At 30.9% G+C, this 21,250-nt stretch overlaps 1 protein-coding gene across 10 annotated transcripts in view; it reads right to left on the bottom strand.

The window, feature by feature from the left end:
* Positions 1 to 21,250, bottom strand: part of LOC122849864 (neuroglobin-like) — a 79,367-nt gene that overhangs the window by 40,812 nt on the left and 17,305 nt on the right. For 4 of the 10 annotated variants that reach the window (XM_044148739.1, XM_044148758.1, XM_044148780.1 and 1 more), the window contains one exon: positions 16,090 to 16,306. The exons of the other annotated variants lie outside the window; for them this stretch is intronic. The gene's annotated coding sequence lies outside the window, so the exon portion shown is untranslated. The remainder of the gene's footprint in view (positions 1 to 16,089; positions 16,307 to 21,250) is intronic. 10 annotated transcript variants of the gene reach the window in all.

Here is a 21,250-nt window from a genome sequence, read left to right as displayed (position 1 = left end):
ACTCATTATCTAAGAGATTAATCAAAAAAAGTAATTCTTTATAAATTGTTTAGAATTGAATTTTCAATAATAAACTTCACTCAACCCCATGTCCATCTGCAATAGATAACGATGTATAGAGGCTTGAAGTAACCCAACAATTTTTTGACATTTTACACATTTTACATAATTTTATTGTAGAATTCCATCTCTCGCGGCCAGTCCCAAAAATAAAACAAAAATTACAAAGCAGTATAGTAATTTTTATTCAACCGTGATTTTAATTTTTAGTTAATATTTCTCTCAGTGTACCAATTAATTTTTGAAGAATTAATTTGGCTAAAGAAAATAATTAGCGAGCTACATCCTTTTCTTAGCAACTTGACAATATAGCTTTTTATTTATTCAAACAAATTGAAAGCTATAGGAAAAATGGCTAAGAAATAGATGTTGCTTACCAATTAATTGTCAATAGCCTTTTATCTATTTAAACAACCCTGGTGAAAAAAATCTTTCCGGATTTCGACGTAATTGAGACTTCCAGAGATATTTACAGAGTAATCTCCAGACTATTTTCATAATATCTCCGGATTTTTTCCGGAATTTTCGCTTAAAAAAAACCAACAAAAAAAAATAAAAAAATCAATAAAAGAACCAGAAATAAGAGTTTACATACGAAATATAAAAACCGAATTTTCTTCCAAGAAAATCCGGAGAAAATCCGAATAAATTCCGGATTAATATCTCCGGTAGTCTCAATTGTGAATTGCGTAGAAAATTCGGAGAAATCCGGAAAAAATCCGGATAAATTATTTCTACCAGGGAAATTGAAAGCTATAGAAAAAATGGCTAAGGAAAGGATGTTGCTTACGAATTAATTTTCGAAGAATCAATTTAGCTAAAAAAATTAACTGGCAAGCCACATCCTTTCTTTAGCCATTTGTTAATAGCTTTTTATTCATTTAAACAAATTATAAGCTGTAGGAAAAATGGCTAAGGGAAGGATGTGGCTTACTTATTCATTTTTAAAAAATTAATTTAGCTAAAGAAATTAAGTGGCAAGCCACAAAATTTACAAAAATAAAAGAAGGGTTGCCTACGCTATAGAAATTTTGCATCGGGCCCTCTATACTCGATAGGACGAGGTACATATTCTGCACGCCATTTTAATTTCAATAATTAGAGGTATTCAAGAGTCTATTATAGTTAGCGTAAATGATAAATTCTATATTATATTTATTAAAAAAAAAAAATTATAATAAAAAAAAAATTTTTTAAATTGTGAACAAGTCTCAAAAATCAGGACATTTGACAAATCAGGACCGTATCAGGTCAAGCCAATCAAAATCAGGACATGTCCTGCTAAATCAGGACGCATGGTAACCCTAATTTAATTGATGCGCTAGTCTACTTCTTGTAATCTTTTTTTTTTGACATTATATTGTGATACTATTCTAATAGTAATATAATATAATATGTACTCGTGTTGTCATAAATTTATTTAAATTTAGTTTTTTTGTAAATTCATTCTTAATTTTACATTCAATTTTCATATTTACATACGTAAATATCTCCAACGATCAGCTTAACCTTCAAATTGTGTCAATTACAGATATCTTAACAGTCAACATACGCATATTAACTCTTAAGATACGTATGTTTAATGTTAATATATAAATATCTTTGATGTAAACTTATCAGCCACCACCCATTTTAACATGGCATATGTTAACATTAAACAGGATATGTTAACACATTCTCTGAGTGCACCAGACCACTTTTTTGCAATCATCTTGAAAACCCGTGCATTCACTTGAAATATTATAAAAGTTAGAGATGCCGAAAAAAAATCAAAAAAAAATTATTATCCAACTGTGATTCAGATGATTGTTTGAAATCTTTAAAAAATACTGAAATTAACTCCAATTTTGTTGCAATCTTTCAATAAAAAATGCAATCATACCTTTCACGAATTTGTGTTATATTAATATAGATTAGAACAAGTCTATGTATATGCGCACTTTGAAGAAAAAAAAACTAGAAGAATTTTTTAAGACAACCAAGCCAGTACTTTATTTTCATACATTCAAATCCCAAGAATATGCACTAGCTAAGGAAAGGATGTAGTTCTCAGTATAATTTATTTGTTAACATTAATTCCTCAACTGAAAGGATTTAGTCCACGATATAATTCCTTTGTTTACATTAATTCCTTAATTTCTACTTCCCAGGTAGGAATCGCCCAGCCGTAACGATTAGATCAGGCTTGGTACAAGCTTGATTACCAACCCTTGTGTCCCAAGTTTGTGTCAAGGCTGTTACGATAGTTTGACCCTAGGCTTTCACAAGGCGATATTGTAAAAAAAAAAATTCAGTTTCTGGGGTATTTTTTCGAAATTTTATATATTTTTTTTCTTAGTACAGAAACTCATGTATATGTATTTTATTTTTATTAAATCTACCATGTATCCTTCAGCATCTTGATTTTTTAAAATATTTTCAATGATCACCAATATATTTTCAGGCAAATACAAAGTTCTCAAAAAGATAGAATTGAGAAACTTTAATGGAATCTCAGGGTCAAGCGTTGCAAATTGGTTTTCCGGCGGGAAGGCCCATTAAAATATTTCCAAACAATGCTGTCTTATCTTTTTTTCATATATTTTTGTATACTGTGGTTGTGAATACCCTGCTGTTTAAACACGGTTTCTGTTTTTTTTTTTTTCCTTGAAAAATTATTTTGTCAACAAATAAAACTCTGAAATGTTGCAGATACAGATAATTTTTATTTTTTTTCTAACGGTTTTTTCGAGGTCATTTTCTTGAATAAACTCTTCTGTCAATGTCTCATTTTTTTTTTTTTTTCTTTATCTTTTCGACAAGAGTTATTGGGTTGTTTCAGTGCCGTAACAAGGGGTGGGCAAGAGGGGCAACTGCCCAGGGCGCAGTGTAAAGGGGGGCGCACTTAGAAGCGCGTCACAAGAAAAAAAATATTCTTTTTTAAACAATTTTAAAAAAAATTATATTTTCAGGAAAGAAATTGACTACTGTCATTTATGATCATTCAGATATTACATAAACATGATTGTCTTTCTAAATTTTGAAGTTAATTGTCCTCATTATTGTCATTTGTCGTTTAGAGACAATCGTGCTAAAACAATATTAAAAATGCAAAATAAGACGTAAAATAAAAAATATACTTAATAATTTGAATTGAAATTTTTTTTTGTTTCTTCTGACAACGGCCAAGACGACTCTATATAAAATTCTACCTATCACTAACATGGTACTATAACCGACTTAAGGAATATCCAGCACAAATCAAAAATACGGCTAGAGCCTTGGAATTTTTTAAGTAGCTTAATGAAATAGTAATACACACGCTCAAATTTTATGATAATTTTCTTGTAGCTAATTACTTAGTAATTAATTAATAAAGTAAGCTACTTTTTTGGAGGTTATACATAGGTTCTTATGGAGAGTCCGGTTGAGTTTTTAGAAACCTGGTTAGCCATTTCATGAAAAATACGGCTAGCTTTATCAAAAACTAAGTATAGATAGAAGAAACAATAAGGAAACTTTTGATATAAAAATTAATAGGGCTTTGAGACCTTTTTATTTTACAACAAATAAAAATAAATTTTTGTCTTCGTCTAAATACTTAAGTGGAAGTGAGAAACGAGATTTTCTCCTTTTTTTTTATCTCGTTCGCACTCATAGAAATATTATGTTTCTAAATGCCATCCGCAAGAGGTCTCTAGATATGCGCGGGTAACACCTTAACCACTAACGCAGGTTAACATGGACCGATTTTTATTCTGCTTGTATTGACTATATATGCCAAAGGTTATTCTTTTTTTAATTGACATAAATTGAGATGATTATGGCAAATGGCTGAGAAATTAATTCAGATTACGAATTTATTTATCTGGTCACATCCTTTTCTTAGCAACATTTGCCATAATTAATTAATAAAAAAGCTATTGCCAAATATTGCTGAGGAAAGAATGTATCACCAAATATATTATTTCCCAGTCTAAATGAATTCTTTAGCTATTTTAGACAATAATTTCAATTTATGATAGGAGATATTGCCATGGTAGAAATACTACAGGTATGGCAGTGCGCAGCCTGGTTTGGCCGCTGTGAATCGACCAATCAGAAGGTCGCCTTCTCGCCACAAAAATGGAAGACTTTATGCGCGCGCGATACAAATTTGTTAAGAAAATTTTCAAGTTTTTTTTAAATTTTTCAAAAGTTATCATATTTATTCAACTAGATTTGGTATATTTTATAATGATTCACATACATCAAAAATAAAAACTAACATATTAAATAAATAAATCCAAGTATAATAAATACAACACAACCTCTATTGTTTGTGGCATCAAAAAAAACAACAACAATGAAAATATTATAATTTATTTGTTAAACTGTCTTGGTTTTTTTATTTTTTTTATTTTTTTTATTTTTTATAAACATGCTCCACATATATTTATTAGTATTTACAACAATATAAAAAATAGTTGTCAAAACAGTATGTTAGAGAGAGAGGATCTTATAATAGAGATTGCGTGTTAGAAAGAAAAGCAAAACAGCTCGATGGCGCGTTCTTGATTGGTTGAAAAAATAAGGCTGCGCAGAACGCGACGAAAAAAGCATGGACGACTGCCATACCTGTAGTACTTCTACCATGGATATTGCTAAGGAATTAATTTAGACTAGGAATTAATATATTTGGTTACATACTTTCCCTAGATACATTTGCCATAATTAATTAATCAAAAAGCTATTGGTGACTGTTGCTAAAGATTGGATGTAACCAAATAAATTATTTCATTATCTAGATCAATTTCTCTGCAATGGTTTCTATAATACAATAGAATCATTGTGCCAAATTGATTGTATCTTCAATAGACTTCGATGACATCATAGATGAATTTTCCAGCGACAACGCCAGAAGACAAAAACTGTTTTGATTTTCTAATGATCTATTCTTCATCTATAGGTATCACTTTTAAAATATTTTGTCTTCTATATTAATATCCACAACAATTTTTATTTAAAAAATAAAATAATTTCAGTATATTCTGGCGGTTTTGCTTGTTATATATATTATTGTTAAATACACCTAACAAATGAATTCTTTTTTATATATTATATCGATAAAAATAGAGCGCAAAATATAATTTTGCCCAGGGCGCAAAAATTCCTTGTTACGGCACTGGGTTGTTTTACATTCAAGACCTCTTGGTAATAATTTTTAAACCATTCTAGATTTATATATTTTTTTTAAATAGGCGAAGTGTTTTTTTTTTCAATGAAATAGTTTTTTTTTTCTTCAAAAAAAGTGAACAAAGAACTCTCCGTTTAGTTTTTTGAATTTATTTTATTTTATAATTTAAATTTATAATTTTTAATAAAATTTTTTAAATATTATGAAAAAATTAATGTCATATCGTCGATATGGACGATATATCGGATATATCGTCTTGACCATATCGTATCGTATCGAGTTTGACGATACGATATGAAACCCCATATCGTATCGGATATCGTCACCTCCATATCGTATCGTATCGTCATATCGTCATATCGCGGCATCACTACTTTTCTTCTTATGAAAAGGGTGTTTTCATATGTTTTTGGGGTCGCTGAATCACGTAGTGTGGTCAAAAAAAACGTAAAGGGTTAAGGGGGTAAGTTATTAAAAAAAAACTAACTAACTTTTTGAGTATTGGTTTTAGGGCAAAAAATTTATTTGGAAAAAAAATTTATAATAAAAAAATAGGGGGGGGGGGTAACTGTAGGGAATTTTTCGTCTATCTATAACAGTTAATGAATAATTTGCATTTTAAATTTAGGGGTTGACGGGGCGGCTGATGTGTTGCACTAATTATTTTTAAAAATTAATAACTTTTTTAATAATCAATATTTTTTAATAATTTTTTTTTTTATTTTTTCAAATATAATAAATTTTAAATTCAAAGATTTTTTTTTTTTTTAATTCAAATATTTTAATTTTAATAACAATTGAATTGTTTATTTATTAATTTTAAAGGTTTTTAATTGAATTTTTTAATTATTTTTTTAGTGTTCCGTAGGACACTTATGTTTTCGCTTTTCTGTGACTTTTTGTTATTTCGAGATAAAACGTGAAGTCCTGAATCGAATTGGCTTGTGAAGTGCTCATTTTCTTTTTTTTTTTTGGCCAAAAGCAATCGTCATATTTATTTCCAATTTTAGGGTCTTATTAGATTTAATATGCCCATTTTTGGACATAGCCCAATTCCAAATATTGACCGATCAATTCCGGCAATGTTTTAATCGACGACGCTTCGTCTGTAGACTCTACGATATTTTTTTCAAATTTTTCGGTCGTTTATTTTTTTTTTTATTCAACGATATGTCGTGTCACAAACTGTTTTTTTACAATATTTTTGTAAACAGCAAGAAAAAAAATAAAAAATCTTACGGAATACTTAAGGTGCACCTTGGGGAACTTGACTGTCTTTTTTTTTTAAATATATTTGTTAATTTAAAAAAAAAAATACCGAATTTTTTTTTTTTTTTTAAACAATTATTTTGTTTAAATTTAATTATTTATAAATACACGGTTTCCGTACAGTTATTGAGTTGCGCACCACTGCTAAATAACATGAGACAGAGCTATACAATAAACGCTATAGCTCTGTCTCATGTTATTTACCATTGACAATCGACCCGACTGCGCCCGACTATACGCGAAACAACTCGATTGCTACCCACACATATGTGCAGCTGTGTGTATCATACAAAATTCATATGTGTTAGTAACATAAATTCTCGAGTTTGATTTTAAACTAATTTTCGTATTTCACGCGTCAACGGCCCAGAATAGCAACAAAAGGAATTGTTAATAATTATAATTGATTAACAAATGGCCCCTAGATTTAATAATGCATGGATTTCCGAAATTTTTTTTTTGTTGTATTAGGGATTGACTCAAGTATCGTGTGCTAAAAACTAAAATTTTTTTTTCATTAATCCGCGGAACGTACTAAAATTAGGGGGAAAAAATGTGGTTTAATTGAAAAAATCGTAGAGTGCAAAATTATAGCTATTGAATCATAGAATGTTTACGTATTTTTGTTTTTTTTTTTTACTCAATTATTTTAAATGATATTCGCGATTATTTCCGGAAAAAAATATATTTTTTTTTTTTAATTTTTCGTGGTGCGTACTGAGTTTAGGGGGAAAAAGGGTGGTTTTAAAAAAAAAAAAAATCTTTGAATTTAAAATTTATTATGTTTAAAAAAATAAAAAAAAAAAATTATTAAAAAATATTGATTTTTAAAAAAGTTATTATTTTTTAAAAATAATTAGTGCAACACATCAGCCGCCCCGTCAACCCCTAAATTTAAAATGCAAATTATTCATTAACCGTTATAAATAGATAAATTTTTTTTCCAAATAAATTTTTGCCCTAAAACCAATATTTAAAAAGTTAGTTAGTTTTTTTTTAATAACTTACCTCCTTAACCCTTTACGTTTTTTTTTGACCACACCACGTGATTTAGCGTCCCCGAAAACATATAAAAACACCCTTTTCATAAGCAGAACAGAAAATTTCAAAAAATGTCTCTTCAGAGCTAATTTTACTGGATCACACTAAAAACGTTCCCGCTGCTGGCACGGTACGTTCCTGCTGCCGTAGCAGTAAAGTAGACTGCGAAGCGCTGTACTGCTCTCACAGCAGTACAGCACTGCTGCTGCAGCCGAACATTTTACCGTCGATGAGTTCAGGCGTATTAGCAGTACAAAGAATAGCTGTATGACAAGTAAAGACTCATTCGATAAATTAAATGATGTATATATGTATATTATTACACGGTTGAAATTTAATTAACAAATAAATTATTAATTATATATTACTATTATTATTGAATATGAACTGATATAATAATGGTGCTGGCATAAACATTTACATGGACATCCTGCTACTGTAGCTGTCTACCATTACCGGTACAATAGACCGTGCCTGCAGCGGGAACGTTTTTTCAGTGCACAGCCGCACGCTCGGTCACAATGCTGCCTCACGCTAAAAAAGGGGAGAGTTACACGGAGAAAAGGGAAACCGGCAAGCATACAACATGTATTATACTACTATAGTATGATAGCGTACAAACTCGGAGCGTCAGCTGGTTTGTGTGTATGTATTATTATTATTCATACTATACATATTAGGGTGTTTTTTTTTTTTTTTATATTTTTTTTTCTCTTCACCCATCTTTATACAAGTTTATACTACTCTAAATCATGCCCAGAAAAAATTTGAACTCAATTAAAAAATATTTAGAGGTGGTTCAGGGGTCATTTGTTTTTTCCATTTGATTAAAATGGGGTTAATACACTTCATTCACTATTTTGATCATGGAGGCTTTAATTTTCGACCGTTCAAGTTCGCGTTGGTCTCATTTTATAGAGTACACTGAGAAAAAAAAACCACAAAAATTGTTGTGAGAGCACAACAAACTAGAGGCGAAATCCTATCCTGTCGCTTTTTGTTGTGCTTCAACAAAAATTGTTCTATCGTCAAACAAAATTTGTTGTGCTACAACAAATTTTATTGTATCGTTGAACAAATTTTATTTAGCTGCACAACAATTTTTACCATCCAATAATATTTCTTGTGTTGCTTAATAATATTTGTTCGGCTGCTCAATAAATATTGTCCAGTTTCAAGGCACATATTACCGTGCTGCACAACAATTTAATTTTCGGGTGTTATCGGTAAGACTCGGTCTTGTTCGTGTGCCTCGGTATATCTACATGGCATTGTTTGGAATTTTCTAAGTCAGTCTAAGTTGAGATCAGCTTTGGTGTGACTGACGTTTTAAAAATAAATTAATTAATCCCAAGATGTCAAGTTTTACTAACATTTTAATCATTGAATTATAAACTAACATATTTGTGAGCAACTAGATAAATAACCAAACTTGATATTTAACAAATCACATCAACAATAAAGTATGAAATTATATGAAAATGACAAACATAACCTGCATCTGTCATTTTAATGCAGAGATTTTTTATTTTAATCTTTAATAATTATAAGTATGAAAAATAAATCAAAGCATTAATTTGAATTAATTTGTTCCTCAATTGTTTTCCTTCTTTTTTTTAATTATCATAATGAAAATTTATTTCGTAATTTTGAAAAAAAAAAAATTTAATATAGTTTTAGATTTTTTGTTATGTGGAATAATAAAAATTATTAAACTAAATACAAAAATTGTCGTATGTTTAACAGTTTTTGTTTGGAACATAACAAATTTTGTTGTATGTCTATTAATTTTTGTTTGGAGCATGACAAATTTTGTTAAACAGCACTGTAATTATTACTCTGCCAGATGAACAAAAACTGTACTACCGGCAGAACTAATATTATAGAGTTTCAACTTCGCCTCTACTTTGTTGTGCGGCACGACAATTTTTGTCCTGTTTTCTCAACAATATTTGTCGTTTCTTTTTCTCCGTGTATTAAATTTTAAAGCATATAATATTCATAGTTTTGATCATTTACAATTAAAAAAAATAGTGAAATAATGATTCAAAAGGTAGTATTTCCAATTTTTCTAAAAAACAAAATTGTAAATGATCAAAACTATGAATATTATATGCTATAAATTGAATACTCTATAAAATGAGACCAACGCGAACTTGAACGGTCGAAAGTTAAAGCCTCCATGATCAAAATAGTGAATGAAGTGTATTAACCCCATGTTAATCAAATGGAAAAAACAAATGACCCCTGAACCACCTCTAAATATTTTTCAATTGAGTTCAAATTTTTTCTGGGCATGATTTAGAGCTGTATAAACTTGTATGGAGATGGGTGAAGAGAACAAAAAATATCGAAAAAAAAAAAAACACCCTAATACATATAAATAAATATAAATATTATCAATTATTCACAATAGTATTGATATTAATAATAATATCTATAATAATAATATTTTAAATATAAATACTAATAATTATCAATATTCATATATGAATGTTATTGTCAATATTATTATTAATATAATTAATATCACTGAGATTATTATGAATCGATAATATTATTGTTATTATTATTATTAATATGGTTGATACCATTGTTATTATTACTAATATTATATTGATATTATTATTATCGATGATATTTTTGAAATTATTATTATTTTATTATACTATGGCTATATATGAGTAATACTATTATAAATAACAATAATTCCAATAATATTATGATTAACAATAATATAATATTAGTAATAATCAGAGCCGGGAAGTTCGTCTGTTATTTCAGCTTGCCGTAAATACCATGGCAACATGGTGAAATATAGTTAAAAAAAAAGACGATCTGAACCTCGTACATGGAAAAAATGGCCTCAAAAAATGGCCTTATTTTTTTTGGCTTTTTAAAAATGGCCTTATATTTTTGGCCTCTTAAAAATGGCCAAAAGAGGCCAAAAACATAAGGCCATTTTTTAAAGCCATTTTTAAGAAGCCAAAAAAAAAATAAGACCATTTTTTGAGGCCATTTTTAAGAGGCCAAAAATATAAGGCCATTTTAAAGGGCCATTTTTAAAAGGCCAAAAAAAATAAGGCCATTTTTTGAGGCCATTTTTTCCATGTACGAGGTTCAGATCGTCTTTTTTTTTAACTATATTTCACCATGTTGCCATGGTATTTACGGCAAGCTGAAATAACAGACGAACTTCCCGGCTCTGGTAATAATATCAATCAGCGCCGTAACAAGGAATTTTTGCGCCCTGGGCAAAATTATATTTTGCGCTCTATTTTTATCGATATAATATATAAAAAAAAAATCATTTGTTAGGTGTATTTAACAATAATATATATAACAAGCAAAACCGCCAGAATATATTGAAATTATTTTTTTTTTTTAAATAAAAATTGTTGTGGATAATAATATAAAAGACAAAATATTTTAAAAGTGATATAGATGAATCATTACAAAATCAAAACAGTTTCTGTCTTCTGGCGTTGTCGCTGGAAAATTCATCTATGATGTCATCGAAGTCTATTGAAGATACAATCAATTTGGCACAATGATTCTATTGTATTATAGAAAATATTGCAGAGTAATTGATCTAGATAATGAAATAATTTATTTGGTTACATCCAATCTTTAGCAACAGTCACCAATAGCTTTTTGATTAATAAATTATCTAGGGATGTATCTAGGGAAAGAATGTAACCAAATACCGAGAGTCCCATTTTAATTTATCAATGAATTTTCTTCAAAAAATATAGCTCAAATTGTAAAATGTTTCAAGTAAAAGTTGTAGGGTTTGGAGGGGGACGGAGAAAAAAAAAAAAAAATTTCGAAAAATCCAAAATGGCGGAGTTTCCGGTATAAACATAGTTTTTTTAAATGGATACTGCATTTTTTTTTTTCACCAAAACGTTTTCTACATCAAAACTAACACTTTCTATTAAGATAAAATGACTTTTTTTTCGGCCCGATTTTCTCTGTTTATGGATTTTCCTGAAAAACTATGGCTTTAATTAAAAAATGTTATCTAAAAAAGTTGTAGCACTAAAAAAGATAAAAACAAAAAAAAAAAAAAAAAAAATTATTAAAAATTAATTTAAAAATGGCAGAGTTTCAGGTATGAACATTTTTTTTCGAGGTTAGGTGTAATTTTTATTTATTAAAAAATTGTTCACATCAAGGCTAACACTTTTTCTAAATAAAATCTTCCGGAAAAATCGATTTTTTTTTAAAACTTTGTTTATGCTTCTAACTCCGCCATTTTGATTTTTTTTCGGAAGTTTTTTTTTTTTTCGTTTTCGTCTTTCTGGGCGCTACAACTTTTCTAAATATCATTTTTTAATTAAAGCCATATTTTTTCAGGAAAATCCATAAACAGATAAAATCGGCCCGAAAAAAAAGTGATTTTATCGAAAAATTTTTTAAATAAAAAGTGTTAGTTTTGATGTAGAAAATGTTTTGGTTCAAAAAAAAAATGCAGTATCCATTTTAAAAAACTATGTTTATACCGGAAACTCCGCCATTTTGGATTTTTCGATTTTTTTTTTTTTTTTCTTCGTCCCCCTCCAAACCCTACAACTTTTACTTGAAACATTTTACAATTTGAGCTATATTTTTCGAAAAAAATCCATTGATAAATTAAAATGGGACACTCGGTATATTAATTCCTAGTCTAAATTAATTCCTTAGCAATATCTCCTATCATAAATTGAAACTATTGTCTAAAATAGCTAAAGAATTCATTTAGACTAGGAAATAATATATTTGGTTATACATTCTTTCCTCAGCAATATTTGGCAATAGCTTTTTTATTAATTAATTATGGCAAATGTTGCTAAGAAAAGGATGTGACCAAATAAATAAATTCGTAATCTGAATTAATTTCTCAGCCATTTGCCATAATCATCTCAATTTTCGTCAATTAAAAAAAGGATAGGCAAACCTTTGGCATATAGTCAACACAAGCAGAATAAAAATCGGTCCATGTTAACCTGCGTTAGTGGTTAAGTCGGTTATAGTACGATGTTAGTTATAGGTAGAATTAGGTAGAATTTTAGAGTATAGAGGATCGTGTCTTGGCCGTTGTCAGAAGAAACAAAAAAAAATTTCAATTCAAATTATTAAGTATATTTTTTATTTTACGTCTTATTTTGCATTTTTAATATTGTTCTAGGACGATTGTCTCTAAACGACAAATGACAATAATGAGGACAATTAACTTCAAAATTCAGAAAGACAATCATGTTTATGTAATATCTGAATGATCATAAATGACAGTAGTCAATTTCTTTCCTGAAAATATAATTTTTTTTTTAATTGTTTAAAAAAGAATATTTTTTTTTCCTTGTGACGCGCTTCTAAGTGCGCCCCCCTTTACACTGCGCCCTGGGCAGTTGCCCCGCTTGCCCACCCCTTGTTACGGCACTGATAATATCAATGGTATCAATTATATCGTCGCATCAAAGGAAAAAGGGCGTAAGTGCAAATTTATAAATTTTCGGGTTTTTCATCTAATTTTAAGACTTAAAAAAAAAGGGAAAAAGGGCGTAACAAAGGATAAAAGGATAAGTTGATAAAGGATAAAAGGCGTATGTCTAAGGATTTATGCCTCTTTTTCGTTATCAAAATATCTTTTGATAAAAGATGAAAGGCGTATTTCCAATTTTATTTAAAATTTATTTAATGCCAGGATTTTTTAAATTATTGATTGTTTACTGATAATTTTAAATAATTTATTATTAATAAGAAAAACATAAAAATAATTACAAATCTTTATCTTTTATTAAAAATGATTTTGATAATTCAAAAAAGGCGTAAGTCTCTGAACATACGCTCTTTATCCTTCATCAAAGGTGATTACGCCCTTCTCCCTTTTTTTTTAAGCCTTAAAATTAGATGAAAAGCCCGAAAATTTATAAATTCATAAATTAATAAAAAAAAAATTCCCAAAAATTGCACTTCCACTAATGCGACGATATTAATAATATAATTTATAATAATAATATTCGAAATATAAATACCAATAATTATTATTAACTAATAATATTTATATTTGAATATTATTGTCAGTATTAATATTATTATTATTATTATTACTATTCAGCAAGATATCCAGCGTGACAAGCAACTCCTAGTAAAACTATTTTTATTTTTTTTTTCAAACTAATAACTCGAAAGATATTCAATAAATGAAAAATAATGACGTCACATGAGAACTGACGTTGACGCTTTTACAAGAACAAAACAATAGCTATAACAGAGCAATTTAAAACGATTATCACAAAACGTCTAATATGAAAATTAGCTGTTTCTAATTTATAAATTTAAGTTATAATTTATTTCTTGCTATTAAATTGTTACTGCTCCGTCTCAAGGCTTTTTTTTTTTGTCATTCAATTTTTTCATTTTTCACAATTAAAATGCCTAGAAAACAATAATTTTCACAATAAAAAAACATTATATAAACAATAACAATGATTATTTAACAATAATCGTCATTTCAGTTTGCTCTTGTTTTGATCTCAATTCGCTATTGAATTGTGATGTATCTGTTCTTGATTTTCTCTTGTTTTGCTATTGAATTGTTATTGCCCAGTCTCAAGGGTTTTTTTTTCTTTTTCATTTCATTTTCTTTTTTTTCTCGTTTATGGCTTTTTCATGTTATGCTATGTTGTCATACTAACCCCAAAAAACCAAAAGTTTGAACTTTTCGTGATCATTTTTTTTACGTCAACCATTTATTTTTTCGATTATTCATCAATTTTATACAATATATTCCAATAAAAATCAATCATATATTAATAAAAAAGATTATTCTATGATATTTAATCATTTCAATATTGCGAACAAAAATTTTTTCTGTTAGTAACCCCATGTGAACTGAACATTGAAAAATTCCTTATTATATTTACTATTATTAATTAGTTTTTGAAGAAATAAAGTGTTTGTTAGAAATGTAATTTAGTTATATGCTTGAAAAAATATCGAGCATACCCTGCCATAATAGCCCATGTATACCCCTCTAAAAAAAAGTCAACTTGTAAGAATTTTTAAAAAGAAAAAAAGGTTTATAACAAAAAAACTGATTTTACAAAAAGATGCATTAATATTTCAAGTATCTGCTGTATAAATTTCAAGAAATTCTGATTGTTCTATAATTAAAACGTTTTAAAGCCATTTTTAAATAACAGAAACTTGAAAAAGTTAAGACGTTCCCCCACCAGGATGCGAACCCAAGTCTTTTGCTTTGCGGGCAAACGCCATAACCTCTAGACCACAGGGCTTCTTAGCTTTTTACAAATTTCAACAAGTTAACACAAACGTTTTTTTATTTGTCATTACCCTGGTAGAAATTTGTGAGCGCTGCCCGACTTTACATGTGTAAGCATATATGCTTATACAGGTTAAGTCGGGCCAATAAGTCGGGCCAACGTCAGGCCGACGGAATTATTCTACCAGGGTAGAGACAATTTTAAAAATATTATATATATACAGCCTGTCTCATTTTATTCTGATAATGGATTTTTTTTGAAATATATAACTTGAGTAAACCAAGTATGGCCCAATGCTTCCTAACGTTCATTAATTACGTTGAAAAATGAAAAAAAAATATTTATTTATCATTCAACAATCGGCTTTTATTAAACAAACTATTATCAATTTTTTAATTAGTTTATTATTTTCAATAAGTTTCTGATTTGAATGAAATCAACCAGAGACCAACTCTTGGCCGTCCGAAAGTCAGCCGAAGCTTGGCCTGTAAGGGCAACCATGCATTGGCCATCAATGTATCAGCCAGGGATTGGTCAATGATTGGCTACCAAGCAACGGCTATTGAAAGCTTGCTAATCTGGAGATTAGCCGAAACTTGACGCATGCATTGTTGCCAGTCATTGGCCATCTAAGGGTCAACCAAAGCTTGGCCATGAATCAGAACGATGAATTGGCGATAAAAAAATGGGCCAGTCATTTACCAATGATAAAGCATAAATGGAATTTAAATCAGGTAAACTAGATCCGGCTTACCTTAACCAAGCCTGACCGAATCCGGAGGTTAACTTTGAAAAAAAATCAAACTTCAATTAAAGTCCGGCATTCCGTATCAGAATTAGATCAGGAGAGAGTAAAGAAAATTGGATCCAGTTTACCTCAGCAATACCAGATACGATTCGGATCAGGAAAAAGTAAAAGAAACCGGACCCAGATTACCTTAGCCATACTGGATCCAATTTAGTGGTCTTAGATTATTGAAAAAAGTATCGGAATCGGAGTATCGATACTTTTTTTTTCAAGAATCGAAAAATCGATGCATATATATTATTTAATTTTTTTTTAACCAGAAGATAAGATTTTATAACAAAAAAAGGTAAAAATAACTCACAAATAAATTTTACCCGTTACCTTTAGGTGTCCCTCATTTGTTAATTAAAATTTAAAAAGGTAAAATCTACTTTTTTTTTGTAAATTTTACCTTTTATTATCTCCGTGTGGATAAAATCAAATTGATATGTATAAGATCAACGTATAAAATAAAATTCGGAGCTTGAAAATAATTTACTGACACCCACCTTTTTTCGTATTTTCTCTAAGGTGTATCCCGTTCATTTTCTTAAGATTTTTTACACCAACTTAAATTTTTATGAGTGAAAGTTCAACATATAAGATGACTGCAAATAGGTGCTTTTTCAATACCATTCCCGAATGCATTGTAACTGACACATTTGGCTTGCTTTTTTCAGAACTTTCAAAAGTAGTATTTTTACAGATTATAATGATTTTCAAAATCTGAAATTATTAAAAGACACCATGTCATCATTGGATAACTAAAAATTGTACTGATCACGAAGAAAAATAAATTGTAAAATTTATTGGTAGCCAGATATAGGCTATTCATGATTTAATCTTCCCGAGATGAAAAAATTTTGTATACAAAAGTACGATTGTATTTCTCACGTCTTGAGACCGCGAACACAATTATATTTTTCCCGCTTTGTGACCGCGAATACTATCGTATTTTTTTAGTTTCGTTTGTATTTCCCAAGGATCATATGAACTACAATCAAATATCTTTGAAAGACTAAAGATTGTATTCGAAATGTATTTTTAATGGCGCTGAGAAAGATAATATGGAATATCGAATACAATTGTCTCTTGCTAAAATACTTTGATTTTTTCATCTCGGGTAGATGTAGGTTCGAATCACTGTCGGGACAGTGTGAAAAAAAAAAAAATATGAATATCTTCCCAATAAATAATAAATGAATTTTTTTTTTTTGTCAATTTAAATTCGGTAAGTAATCTAAAAACAAAAAAAAAAAATGTAAATTTTACACGGTGGTTCGGTAAAAAGCCAATTCTACACTGAGAGAAATATATATAGAATATGTATGGATTTGGATGTAGATTTTCCATATATACCCGAGCAAAAATTTGTGTTGAAAATACGTATTTTTTGCGGCTTCCTTTTGAGGGTGCCATTGTTCACTGAGAGAGCGGTAAGGAAGCTCATACGTTTTTATTAGCAGCTCTATCGTGTCTACTTTGAGGCTCTCTCGGAAGCTTCCAAATGTACGTATACGAAAATATTGGATTCTCACTGATATACAGTATACGTAAAAAGTACATTATATTATATTCAGATATTTATTGCTCTTTAGCGGCCTTCAGCAGAGAACACTTAGAACGAAAGTTTTGATGAAGAAAATTATTATAAATAAATAAAACAACAATAATTTCCCTTCCCTGTGGATTACATGACCTTGACGTCATGGAGCTGGTCGTCAAGGACAGCACCGGGGAAGTTGGAACACAGGAATGTGGACCTTCATCCCGAGGGGGATGCCTTTTCTACTGATAGACTTCAACAAGAGCTTCACGAAACTGGGCCTAAAAAGCTTAGTGGCGCAGCCAAGAGAAAGAGGGCGAGAGCAAGGGCCGCAGTCACCCCTATGGGGGGAACTGTTGAACCCGTTGAAGCTCAAAAACGGATGAGACAACCCGGAAGTACCCCTCAATCTGCTCAACAAGAGCAAGAAAACAGACGGGATGAGAAGGATAAATTCTCATTTGCAGTTGCAACTGCCGATGTGCCCAAACTCGTGATTATTCACGAGAACCGGTCGGACATATTGAAGAGTCCAACCTGGTGCGAGGGGAACTTCTGGAAAGGATAGACGAAATAACGTGCGGTGATTTTGTTCCAAGATTCCACCCGTGTAGGAATCGCCAAGACTCACAACACGGCCATGCATTGGCCCATCAATGGCACCCAATGATTGGTAGCCAGGCATGGGCCATTCATGGTTCATCATTGGCAAACAACTGGCCCATTCTTGTACTGCCAATTCATGGTTCCGATTCATGGCCGAGCCTTGGCTGACTCTTAGATGGCCAATGATTGCCAACCATGCATCGGCCGAGCCTTGGCTCATTCTTAAATGGCCGATAATTGGCAACAATACATGGGCCAAGCCTGGCTGATACATTAACGGCCATTCGTTGGTTGCCGATCATCGGCCAAGCCTTGATGGACGTTCAATGGCCGTTGCTTGGTTGCCAATCATTGGCCGATCTCTGGCTGATACATCAATGGCCATTGCTTGGTTGCCGATCATTGGCCAAGTCTTGGTAGACTTTTAATGGCCGTTGCTTGTTTGCCATTCATCGGCCAATCTTTGGCTCATACATTAATGGCCGTTGCTTGTCTGCCATTCATCGGCCAATCTTTTTAATCCTTAAATGGCCAACGCATGGTTGCCATCACTAGCCAAGCTTCGGCTGACTCTTGGGCGGCCAAGAGTTGGTCTTTTGTTGATTTGATTCAAATCAAAAATTTATTTATGACTTTCGTTATAGCCGCCGTGGCCGAGTGGTAATGCTTCTGGATATCGCACAGGAAGACCCGAGTTCAAGTCCAGGTAGAATCAAATCTCAATAGTGTTTAATGATAATTTCTTCAATTGATTATTAATAGCTTGTATAATAAAAGCCCGATTGTTAAATAATAAATAATAAATAATAAAAAAAAAAAAAATATAAAAATATATAAAAAAATATATATTTTTTTTTTTTCAATGGAATTAATAAATGGGCCATACTTGGTTTACTCTTGGGGAACATCATTGGGCCATTCATGGCAGCCGATATTAAATTACCGTAACGCTCCAGGCTTAGCGCATTAATGGCCCATTAATGGCAAGCCAATAATGGCTGATGGTTGGTCTACTCTTGGCTTACCCTTGGTATATCAATGGGCCATTAATGGGCCATTTATAGGGCCAATCTTGGCGAACATTATTGGGCCATTAATGGCAGCTGATATTAAATTACCGTAACGCTCCAGGCTTGGCGCATTAAAGGCCCATTAATGTTTGCCGATTATTGGCCGATGTTCGCCGAGCATCGGCCGATGCTTGGCCGTGTTGTGTTCTCCTACACGGGCAAGGTAGTGTTTTTTTGTTTTTTCACCTCCCCGAGATGAAAAAATCGAAGTATTTTAGCAAGAGACAATTGTATTCGATATTCCATATTATCTTTCTCAGCGCCTATAAAAATACATATCGAATACAATCTTTAGTCTTTCAAAGATATTTGATTGTAGTTCATATGATCCTTGGGAAATACAAACGAAACTAAAAAAATACGATAGTATTCGCGGTCACAAAGCGTGAAAAATATAATTGTGTTCGCGGTCTCAAGATGTGAGAAATACAATCGTACTTGATATATTTTGGGATGCCCTATTTTACAAAAATTCATCTCCTGCCCGGGTTCGATCCTACGACTTCCTAACCACGAAACCTATGCCTTAACGCGTGATACCAATTTTACAAGCTGCAAAATAAAAAATTTTTGTTTACATAAGTTACGAGGCAATCCACACGAATTTATTTGATTTAAAAAATTAAAAAAGACCTGTAAAATTATTATATAGTTATGTTATTTGGCAACATCCTTTTCTTAAAAACATTTGCCAATAGTTTTTTTATTAATTATGGCAAATGTTGCTAAGAAATTAATGAAGATTACTAATTAATTTATTTGGTTACATCTTTCCCTTAGCCATTTACCTATAGCTTTCCAATTTATTATGGAAGAAATAGCTAAGGAAAGGATATAGCCAAATAAATAAATTATAATTTACTATATTCATATTTGTTAATAGTTATTGCAAAAATAATGATTCAATCATTAATTCTATTGCTGCACCTAATTATTCTAAGTCCGCGTTTATCAATTTTTTTTCGAGTTTTTTTTTACTTTTCTAAAAAAATTTAAATAAATTAATAAATGAAATATTGATAATTAATTAATTAAGTATTAACTAATTAAAGTAAATCAATTTAGAAAAATTATTCTAAGTGGCAATCTTTCATCTGAAGACTTTTTGTCTTCGATGAAAAGATATGTTAAATTTTTCAACTTCAAAAGATGTCACGAATACTCTCGAATACATTTGAAATACTCGAATATCAAGAAATATAAATCAGGGATAAGCGTCCCGGACAGAGAGTATTCGTCCTCTTTATGAAAATATCACGAAATACATTTAAAAGATCGACAACGATTAGAAAATATCACCGAATACTATATGAAGACTCAGAAAGAGTAAAAATACGTCTCGAATACAAAACTTTTCCATCTCGGGTCCACCGGGGAGGGATTAGAGTAGCTTGCGCGGACACCAAGTCTGAAAAATAGCTCAGGTTGATCGTAGGAAAGCTAGAGAAGGGAGAGGGCAATTTTTTGGTCATCGCTCAGAAAGACCTCCTAAAGATGGTCAGAGTAATGGCGCACATTCAGGATAAACTGGTCAAGGATGTCGGTACCATACTAACGAGAAGTGCCAGACAAAATCCTGGGTTACATACCAGTGGATGGGTGAAATATGCAGAGAACAAGGAGGAGGCCAAAGGATGGCGACTAGTTCTCGGAATACCGGAAGCTGAGGTGGAACAGCTGAACAAGCTGAACATGAAACCTTTCTATGGGCTAGGCCGAGCATCTTTAATGGTGCTGAGCAAAAAGACCGGAGAGGGCGCCAAGACGGTGACGAAAGAAGGGGAGAAGGTAGCCTAATGGTGGTAAGTATCCGTTTTGTTCAAATCAACCTGCACCGTAGCTCACTGGCTACGTCGTTGCTTAAGCATAAGATAGTTACCAAGCACACCAAAGTCGTACTGATTTAAGAACCTTGGGCATACAAGGGTAGTGTCAGGGGACTTGGTTTAGCTAGGGGACAACTATTTTATGATATTACGGTTTCTAGGCCTAGGGCATGCGTTCTAGTTAGGGACGTGAATGCCTCCCTCTTGAGGGAACATTGTGGGAGGGATATAGTAGCAGTGAAAATTGTGACTGGATCAACCAAAAAGTTGTTGAAAAAAAATACAATTTTAAAAAAAAAAAATTTTTTTTTCAAAAATCAAAATTTCAAAAATTGAAAAAAAATACTTCCCATTGAGTGCCCACTAGGGATGCCACGATACAATACGATACGATAATTAGCTGATTATCGTATCGTGTCGTAGAAGTTGATTGTCGTTATCGTATCGTGTCGTCTAGAAATTCGACAAAAAATCAAATTATCGTGTCGTCTTATTATCGTATCGTCATAGGCGTTGTCGTATCGTATCGTGTATTATCGACATTATCGACGATAATTTTCTTTTTTTAATTATGACATATCCCTGGTAGAATTTTGTCCATTTTCGTGAGATTGAATCTCGC

The sequence above is a fragment of the Aphidius gifuensis genome, linkage group LG1 (genome assembly GCF_014905175.1).
Source record: "Aphidius gifuensis isolate YNYX2018 linkage group LG1, ASM1490517v1, whole genome shotgun sequence".
Classification (NCBI taxonomy): domain Eukaryota; kingdom Metazoa; phylum Arthropoda; class Insecta; order Hymenoptera; family Braconidae; genus Aphidius; species Aphidius gifuensis.
This window is presented reverse-complemented; position numbering and strand designations above follow the sequence as displayed.